This window comes from Pteropus medius, unplaced genomic scaffold, assembly GCF_902729225.1.
Source record: "Pteropus medius unplaced genomic scaffold, Ma_sr-lr_union100, whole genome shotgun sequence".
NCBI classification, from domain to species: domain Eukaryota; kingdom Metazoa; phylum Chordata; class Mammalia; order Chiroptera; family Pteropodidae; genus Pteropus; species Pteropus medius.
In genome coordinates this window covers 11096709-11105790 of record NW_024340696.1, presented here as the reverse complement: position 1 = coordinate 11105790, position 9082 = coordinate 11096709, and the positions used below count along the sequence as shown (strand labels likewise).

Here is a 9082-nt window from a genome sequence, read left to right as displayed (position 1 = left end):
ATGTCCCTACCTCATGCCATAAACAGAAATCAATTCTAGGGATTCTTAATCTTATTTGAAAGCTTTTTTAGGAAAAAAGCTTTATATGGTGGGAGAATTCTTCATAACTCAGAAAGAGATTTTCTTAATAAGAAACAAAACTTGTTAACTCTAAAGAAAAAGATAGTTAAATTGTGTTGTATTAAATTTCACAGAAAAAAAAGTTTTGTGATAAAAGATAAGAGCAGAAAGGAATACTTAAATTTTAATAATAGCTATCTCTGGGTGATTTCATTATGGGCTGAATTTATTTTTTTTAATTTTGCTTATCTCTTTTTTTTCCCAAATATTCTATGATGACTAGGGGAAAAAAAACAATATAGAGATTTTAGTTTTGTCTGTGTTCATAATCAAGAAGAGGCAATTCAAAAGTTAAGAATATAGAATAAGAATTTTTCAGACCTTACTCTTACTTGTTTGTTAACCTAAAGGAAAGAAATACTAATGATGGAATTTAGGCAGGTGGACAGAGGTAGGATTTGATGGTCACTGCGGCCTTTCCTAAAAAGTGGCTCTTTTCTGTTTAACTACGAGAACATCACCACTTTTTAAAAGCCTTTCTGTTATACCTTCACAGTCCCCATTCCAGGAGAGAGGTGCCCTTGAGAGGCCTCCTCCTTTTTCCCTCTTCCGTCTCTGGTCTCCTTTTCCTGGCAGGAAATATCTTCTTCTTCTTCTTCTTCTTTTTTTTTGACACCTACAGCACCTGGTATTCCAAGGTGGTCTCCCATCCAAGTACTAACCAGGCCCAACCCTGCTTAGCTTCCGAGATCAGATGAGGTCAGGTATGTTCAGCGTGGTATGGCTGTAGACAGGAAATATCTTTTGACTTGAGTGTTTTCCACGATATTTAACAGATCAGGAGATGCGAGGCCACTGGCCTGCCCCAGGTGGCCATCCATCTGGCCTCCCAGTGACGGACACTAGAGCCTCCCTCTTCCTTTGATCACACCACTCCAGGTCCTCTGTAGAATCTTTATTAGACACATGCTTGACTCTTAGCAGCTTGAATATAAATTTAAGATCTAAAGCGCATATAAGGATACTTATTTTTACCCTTGGTTTTCATAGTTTTATTGGCCCTTATTTATTCATTGAACATTTATGGGGCTCAGATAGTAAACTCATCATAGACCACGGCTCCTGAAGCCCTAAGAATTCACTATCTAAATTCTGGAGCCCGGCAAAAATATACAGATGTATTATAAAGTTGTGTACTTGAAATGTATATAATGTTATTAGCCATTGTTACCCCAATACATTTACTAAAAATTAAATAGATAGATAGATAGATAGATAGATAGATAGATGATAGATAGATAGATAGATAGATAGATAGATAGATAGATAGATTTTTTTTAAAAAAAAATTGAACAGGGACATGGAGAATGAGGGTCATCCCAGAAATAAATGAGCCTCCAAACAAGCAGACACGGCAGGGTCTTCTAGATAACTGAGCTTTAAATGGGTTCAGAGATTCCAAAGTGTCTCATGACGGTCATGAAGAAAGATTTGGGTTAAGGGTGGGCAGCTGGCTGGAAGGGCATTAAGAGCAACCATCTTCATCATCATCATTAGTATTTACTGAACACTGAGTACATTGCAGAAACTATGCCAGGCGCTTTATTTACGTGATCTCATTTAATACGCACAGCAACCCTGGGATGTATATAATATTATCCCCTTTTGGAAGATGAGGAAATTGAGACTCAGAAGAAGTTAGGTAATTAGCCCGAGGTCCCATGGTTAGAAGGGGGTGGTGTTGAGCCGGGAATCCAAATCTGTCAGACTGGAAATCCTTGCAAATTCTTCTGTGACAGTAACTACTGCTCTGGGCACTATTTATTATGCATCTACACCTTAATAAGCTATTTCAATTTCACATCCTTTTGGGGGAAATCAGGAACCTTGATTTCTGAAGACCTTTTGTATCTGTTATCAAGTTTCTTTAGAAAGACTTCCTGTATTTAAGACATTGTTCCCTGTGAGATGGGGACAGAGTAGTTTTTCCCTGCAATGACACTGTCATGAGGTCCAAATGAGATCCTGCATATGAAACGCTTGGCTCAGACCAAGGCATAGAAGAGACTGTCGTTATTCTAGCTTCCATTACTACGCCGTCATTCCCGCAGGCCCAGGACTGCCAGTTATCCTCACCTGCACAGGTAGCGGGAAAAACTTCCAAACAAACAGAGATTCTGATTGTTTCTTGGATTCTGGTGCTGACAGCTCTCAGGAGCATCTCTCATCATTCCATGTGTTCATGTTCTGAGTGTCCTGCAGGTGTGACACCGATGTCATGAAATCTCTAGGCTCTTAGCTGGCTCACTGTCACTGAGCCTTCATGTCACAATAGGAAAATGATGAGATAGTGACTGGTGCTTTGTGAAGAATCTCCAGTAAGTTTCTATATCAGATCCTATAAATGAGACAGTGTCATGAAATATAATGTGGAGGCTAAAAGATCAGATCTGGAGTTAGGCAAATCAGGGTGTGAATGCTGGCTCTGTTCCTTCCTACTGTGTGACCTTGAGTGAGTTATTTAACTTCTCTGAGGTTAAGTAACTGGATAGTAATAGCTACTTCACAGCTTTGTTAGGAGGATTACTATGTGATATAATGATGTCAAGTGCTTAACACAGAGCCTGGTCCATAGGAAACACTAAATAAAAGCTTGTTATTATTATTATTATTAAATGCATAAAAACAAACCAACAAACTCTACTATGATATTTGTTTTACAGATTAATAAACAATTACCTTAAACGACTCTTTTCCCCTACTGGGTCATTCTGGTGTTTGATGTCTTTGAACACATTAGCCAGCTGTTGGAGTCCAGTTCAGAGCAGCATGCCCTGGTGTGCATGTGTGCAGGGGCTTGGCAGGCCCAGAGGCCAGCGAGCCAAACAAGCTGTGCTAGCTGAGCACACCACACCAGACACTGGAAAAGTCTATTCGAAATGCTTAAGTAAAACGTAATTTGGCAAGGAGGCGCAATTTGGAGAACTGGCTGGCTCTGGGCCTCAGTTTCCCCATCTGTATGAGAAAAGCACAGGACTGCATGATGTGCTCTTGCATCTCTTCACAAATAAAGCAGTCTGATTCTTCAAGGACAATCTTTACGCATGTGTGCATCCAGCAACTCCTAGTCCTGAGTGGCCTGGAAAACCTTAGCAGCCGATGCCCCTTTCTGGGTGAGTTTTGCAGGGCTCATGCAAGCCCACCAGCCGGCCAACCTATATCTATCTCCACTGCCCCCTATGCTTTCCCAGGACCCACCAATTCCCATGTCTCCTAGTTCCCACTGTATGTAATCACAGAAGACAAAATTCCAACTGGGGATTCCAGTCCCTGCACAGAGGATAAATCACTAAACAATGGCCCTGTCGGTTTCCAGCATAAACTGCCTAAGGTGTTCAGAAGGAAATTTCCTTTTCTCCTCCACAACAAGGAATCATTCTTTTCCTAGTTCGGAAGAGAAAAAGCCCGCAATGAAACTTGGCTCCGGGCACTCCCCCTTCCTCCTCAGTGAAAACTCGCTTTGGGTTTAAGGAAATAAACATCGCCACCTGGTGGGATGATATTGAAATAACTAGACTGAGAGTGATGGGCTTCTAGTCTCCAAAAAGGTTGTCACAGAATCACATAAAGAGTTAGAAAGATCCTTAGAGCTTGATCCAATTTCTTCACTGACGAATTGAAATGCTTTACAGCAATGATTTGTGAATGTCAAGGCTAGAACCCAGGTCTACTCACTCCCTACATTATCCCAAAATGACTTAATAATAGATGCTTGCTAACACAGTCAGGGTTGTTTTCAGCCTGTAATTTCTCTCTTGCTTTTTATCAATTTCTTGGGAGGCAAAGGAGGAAGACAAGAGGAATTTCCTGGCAACTGACATAGAAAGAAGGCAGATCAGACACTAGAAGGAAAGAGCATGAATGGATCTGGGAACTGAGAATTCGGTGTTATGTTTTATATTTCCAACTCAGGAGCCAATGATTGTGATGGGGTCTGTTTAGTTAGCTCATCCTCCTAATTCTCTGGGCCAGCAAGGAATATATGACCTAATAATGGGGGATGTTTTCATATCTGTTTGAAATATTTGGGTCCTGAAGAGAATAAGTGCATTGAGTTACATATAGAAATTCTAATTGTTTATGCAAAGTGTGAAAATCCATTATTGTTTAAATCGAGCCATCTTATTATAGGCACAGTCATTTCCACCTCTCATATTTGCATATCACTTTGCAGTTCACTACATGCTATAATCTATTTCACATTATTTAATCTTTACAAACACTGTATGGTGGGAATAATTAGTCATTACAATAAGGAAATAGCGGCTCAGAGAAGTTAAGTAATTTTCCTGAGGTCACACAACTGCCAGTGACATCACTGAGACTTGAAGGGAAGGAAGAAACTAAATATTGAGTCTGCTGTGGGCCAGGTGAAGTGCAAAAGGCTTATGACACAGCTTCTCCACTGGGGAGTGGCAAGACAGCATTCGCTCACTTCTCATTCTTTTTCCTTGACAGCTACAGTGGCGCCCCGTGTTTTTATGGCTACCACATCCTATTGTTATTTGCTTGACTATAGAACACACCGGAAATTCATATGACATATGTTTTAATTTAAAATCGCTGAGGAGAAATGTTGCTAAATATCGAAATTTCTCATCTGAGAAAAAGTGACAGAGCAAAAGTCTTCACTACAGTGGAGACTGCCAGCCTGTTCAGAGGACTATTAAGAGGGCTTTTCGTTCATCTACTACCTAAAGCATTTCAACCAACCCTTTTGTAAATGCCCTGACAAAGAGGATTCTTTGCGCCTTCTCATTTTAGATATATAGGAACTCCTTTGCTGGGTACTCACCGCTGAACATCGGGGCCCAAAACCCAGTCCTGAGACACTCCTCTTCTGTATATCATCTTCCTTTCTAAGTGGCATAATCTAGTCATGCCTTTAAATGCCATTCTCCTATTGATGATTTCCTAAATTTATACCCACAGCCCAGCCTCTCTGTCTGCATTCCAGACTCATGTGAGGCGGTCTACTCAGCACTTCAATCAACACCTAAGGTATATCCACATTCAAACTCTTGGTTTTCCCCAAACACTACAAGTCAGCAAACATTACACATCAAGCACTACAGATCGAGGCTTGATTTATTGTTTTGTTGACCTGGGGTTGGCAAACTTTATTCTGTAAAGGGTCAGATAAGTAAGTATTTTCAGCTTTGCGTCCACACGGTCTCTGTCTAACCTACACACCTCTGCGGTTGTACAAAAGTAGCCATAGGCAAAACCAATGGACAGACTGTGTTCCAATAAGCTTTAGTTACAAAATCAGGTGGGGAGACCAGATTTGGCCCACAGACTATCGTTTACTGATCCCTGGTCAAGGCTTTTAACACAGTGATGGATAAAAGTTAATAATGCAGAGTAAATTTTAAAATGTGTCTATGACCAATTCATTGTGAATAGTACAAACAATTGAGCACAGCAAAGTTGCTTGTGTCATTGACAAATGATTAAAGGTTCAACATACAACTTTGTTGTTTCACGTTCTCCTTACTGACTAACGGAAAGGAAAATATCAACCTACATTCATGTGAGAACAACACTTGTTCGTGGATTGAAATAATGGATTAGCTACACTCCGGATACAAGAACAGGAACAAAAATCAACAAAAGCGTTCTGTGGGAATCCATTACTATGAGGAATTTACAATAAAAATTACTATATTATTTGGTGTCATTTGGAAATTGTGTTTACACATTGTTTATGTGAAATAAATGTTTACCAGTACACCTCTGAACAACACTTTCTTTTTGTAGTTCTGACTATTTTTTTAAGGCCTGGACCAGGGAACAGAGTTTTACAACCTTCGAGAACAAATCATGTGCCATAAGCAACAATTGTTCTTGGCCCCCCACTCACCGCAGCCCTCTGCATATGGTGGCTCAGGAAAGGTCCCCAAGGAACACAACCCAAGTTCTCAAGGTATCCACGAGAGACTCCCTAGTCTAAAAACTATGAGAACTGCAGAGTTCTGTATTCCTTTTTCAAATTGCACCCCAAAGTTTCCGTTAGAGTCACACACCTTCAAGTCCCTACCTACCTTCCTGAGAGATAAATCCTATTTTTAAACCAAACTTGGATACATGTTCTAACAATGATTGTTACACATGGAAACTAAGAATATTGCAGGAAATTTAGGTCATGTGGTCATATTCTTTTTTTTAAATAAGTTTATTTATTTATCTTAATTAGTTTCAAGTATACAGTACATTGGTTAGACATTTATATAGTTTATAAAATGACTATATAAATGCTCCTTCTGTCCCCTGGCCCTCCACCTAACCAATACATTAATGCTAACTGTATTCCCTAGGCCATGCTCCCCATCCCCATGACCATCTATCAACTACTGATTTGTACTTTAATCTTTCACCCCATTCTTCCAGCCCCGCAACCTCTCTCCCCTCTGTTCATTACCAAATTGTTCACTATATTTGTGAGTCTGTTTTTTATTTGTTTGTTCTTTTTGTTCCTTAGATTCCGCATATAAGTGAAATCATATGGTATTTATCTTTCTCTGTCTGACTTGAACACATAGTTTCTGCCCCCATGACCAAGAAGTTCATCAATGAGAAAGTTTTAAAACACTGACCAATAAATTCAGAAAGATAAATTATTTGAGAGAATATTTGGATGGAAAAACAATAAAAGAATTTCAAATGCGTACTATTGTTCCCGAGGAAGAGGTCTGGCCAGGGCAGAGAATCAGGCCAATCTGAGGGTAGTGTTATTTTAAGTCTGTTTGGGAAAATGGACACTAATTCCAGAACCATTAAAGATATTGCTAGGGATAGGGTATAGGTCAAGAACTGTAGCCCTGAAATTAGGGCCCTAAGAAATATATAAGATTCTAGAGCTTCTATCAGTTCCTCATGTTTAATTTTGGCTTGGGACCTTGTTTACATTCCTGTTGATTCAGCTGTGTGCTCTTAGAGGCAATGGCTATGTTTTCCGCTTTTATCCCAAGTGACTGGCATATAGTACGGCCTAATGCAGGGACATTTTATCATTGCACAGAGAAGAAAGAACTCCTTCATAATTCCTGGGCGGTAACTTTGCAGGCACCCTGATCACCCTTGCACAGAGAAAGATGCAGCTTTCATGTATCGTAAAGAGCACTGGCCTTGTCACCACAGGAGCTGGCTTTAGATAGCGGCTCAGTTTCATGTGACCTTGAGCGAGCCCTCTTGTCAAATACCTCCTGGATCCCTGCACTTCTCTTCATCCCCACCAAGCAGCCATCACCTCCAACATGACATCTAGAGCCGCCTTCTCTGTCTTTCAACTCTTATCTTCTTCAGCATCGTGTCTCCACAACAATCAGAAGCACTTTTTACAAAATAAATCTCATCATTGCATTTTACTGCCTCCTCGTGTCCTCAAAGATAATGTACTAGTTCCTTAACAGAGCACATAAACCCTTCATGAAATGTTCCCTGACCTAGTCTCGGTCGAGCTTATGCCACACACTCTGCTCTGGTTACATTTGCTGTTCAGTTTCTCACTTACACAAAGCGCCTTCCTGCCTCTGAGCCTTCTCTTGGGCTCTTCTTCCCTCTCTCCCTTCCCTACATCTCATTTCCTCTGAGTGAATCTTATTAATCTTACAATCTAAAGCAGTGTCTCAGGAAAACTATCTCTGATTCTCCCCAGACTGGGATATAGCATCTCATACTTTTTTTGTGTGGTACTTGTCTCAAATGTATTTAATAAACTGCAAAATTATGGGTTTAATGTCTGTCGCCCTTAGCTAGACTAGATGCTTCAAGAGGCCAAGGACATGTATATCTGCCCCCTGCAGAATCTTCGTCACCTAGCACACAATAGGTGCCCAGTAAATGTGTTAAATGAATAGCTGTAGAAGCTTTATTCTCTGAAACTGTTTCCTCATTTACAAATGGCAATAATGCCCACTTCACAAGATTGCCATGAGGATTAAATCAGATAACCTATGTCAAAGCTCTAGCATGGTGTCTTGTATATGGTAGACACTTAATAAATGTTTGTTGAGTGACTATAAGCACTGCAGCTTCTAAAATGGCACCTCTTTAAATGGATCTAGTATAAAGACTAGGCTAGTAATTAGCACTTGTGAAGGTTTCTTTATTAGGTGATTAATGCAATGTAAACCTTGGGTGTTGAGGCTAAGGTATTATTAAGACAGTGCTATTGATTGGCATTTGTCACGCATGGGCAGTGGCCTTGTGCCAGACAAGGACACTCAGTATGTTGTCCTGGGGAATGGGTTCACCAAAAGCTGGGGAAACAGACAGAGGAGTGTTATCTATGGTTGGTAGGTGCAAGGGGGAATTCTGTTGTACAAATTAAGGCACCATGATGCTTCCAGGCTGGTGAGTTCAAAATTCAGGCCAGAACTCAAACAATTCATTGCTTGTTTTTTCTTAGGAAGTTCATAGATAGTGAGCTCAATCAAAGCAAGGGAATAAGCCCAAAAAGCAGAAAGGCATGGAATCCAAGACACAGTTGATTCAGTGCCGAAAATAAGAGACTGGATTTCCTGGGAAGCTGGAGGAGAATTGAAAAACCGAGGAGGACGGTGGAGAGGCCAGTAGGAATGGCCAACCAGTCAAGGTCGAGGGCTCAGGGACAGCTGTCAACAGGGCAAAAGTTAGAGCGGATATACTATTTGATGGAAGGATCGTATTGAGAGGAGACTTGGCGGAAAACTGGGGCTAGGTGTTTAGAAAACGAAGCAAAGGGATAATGAGGTAATTGTGAATGCTGGGGTGAGGTGGGGGATGAGAGCGGAGGATGAGGAGTAGTAAAGGAAATAATCAATACTCCTAACACATGATGTGGCTCAGCTGTAAACACTATTTGTATAGTTATTATATAAGTACTGATTTCTGACTCACCCTAAAAGGATGATACTACTACCTGGAGGATGGGGAATGGGGATGATGTTTCTAGGTGGGGAGGTTGGGCATAGTGGGAAGA

The 9082-nt window shown here is 40.6% G+C and overlaps 1 non-coding gene across 1 annotated transcript; it reads right to left on the bottom strand.

Moving 5' to 3' along the window:
* Positions 1–733: 733 nt before the first annotated feature.
* Positions 734–852, bottom strand: LOC120609582 (5S ribosomal RNA). The gene has a single exon (XR_005654804.1). It is a non-coding gene; the product is annotated as a 5S ribosomal RNA (ribosomal RNA).
* Positions 853–9082: the final 8230 nt, after the last annotated feature.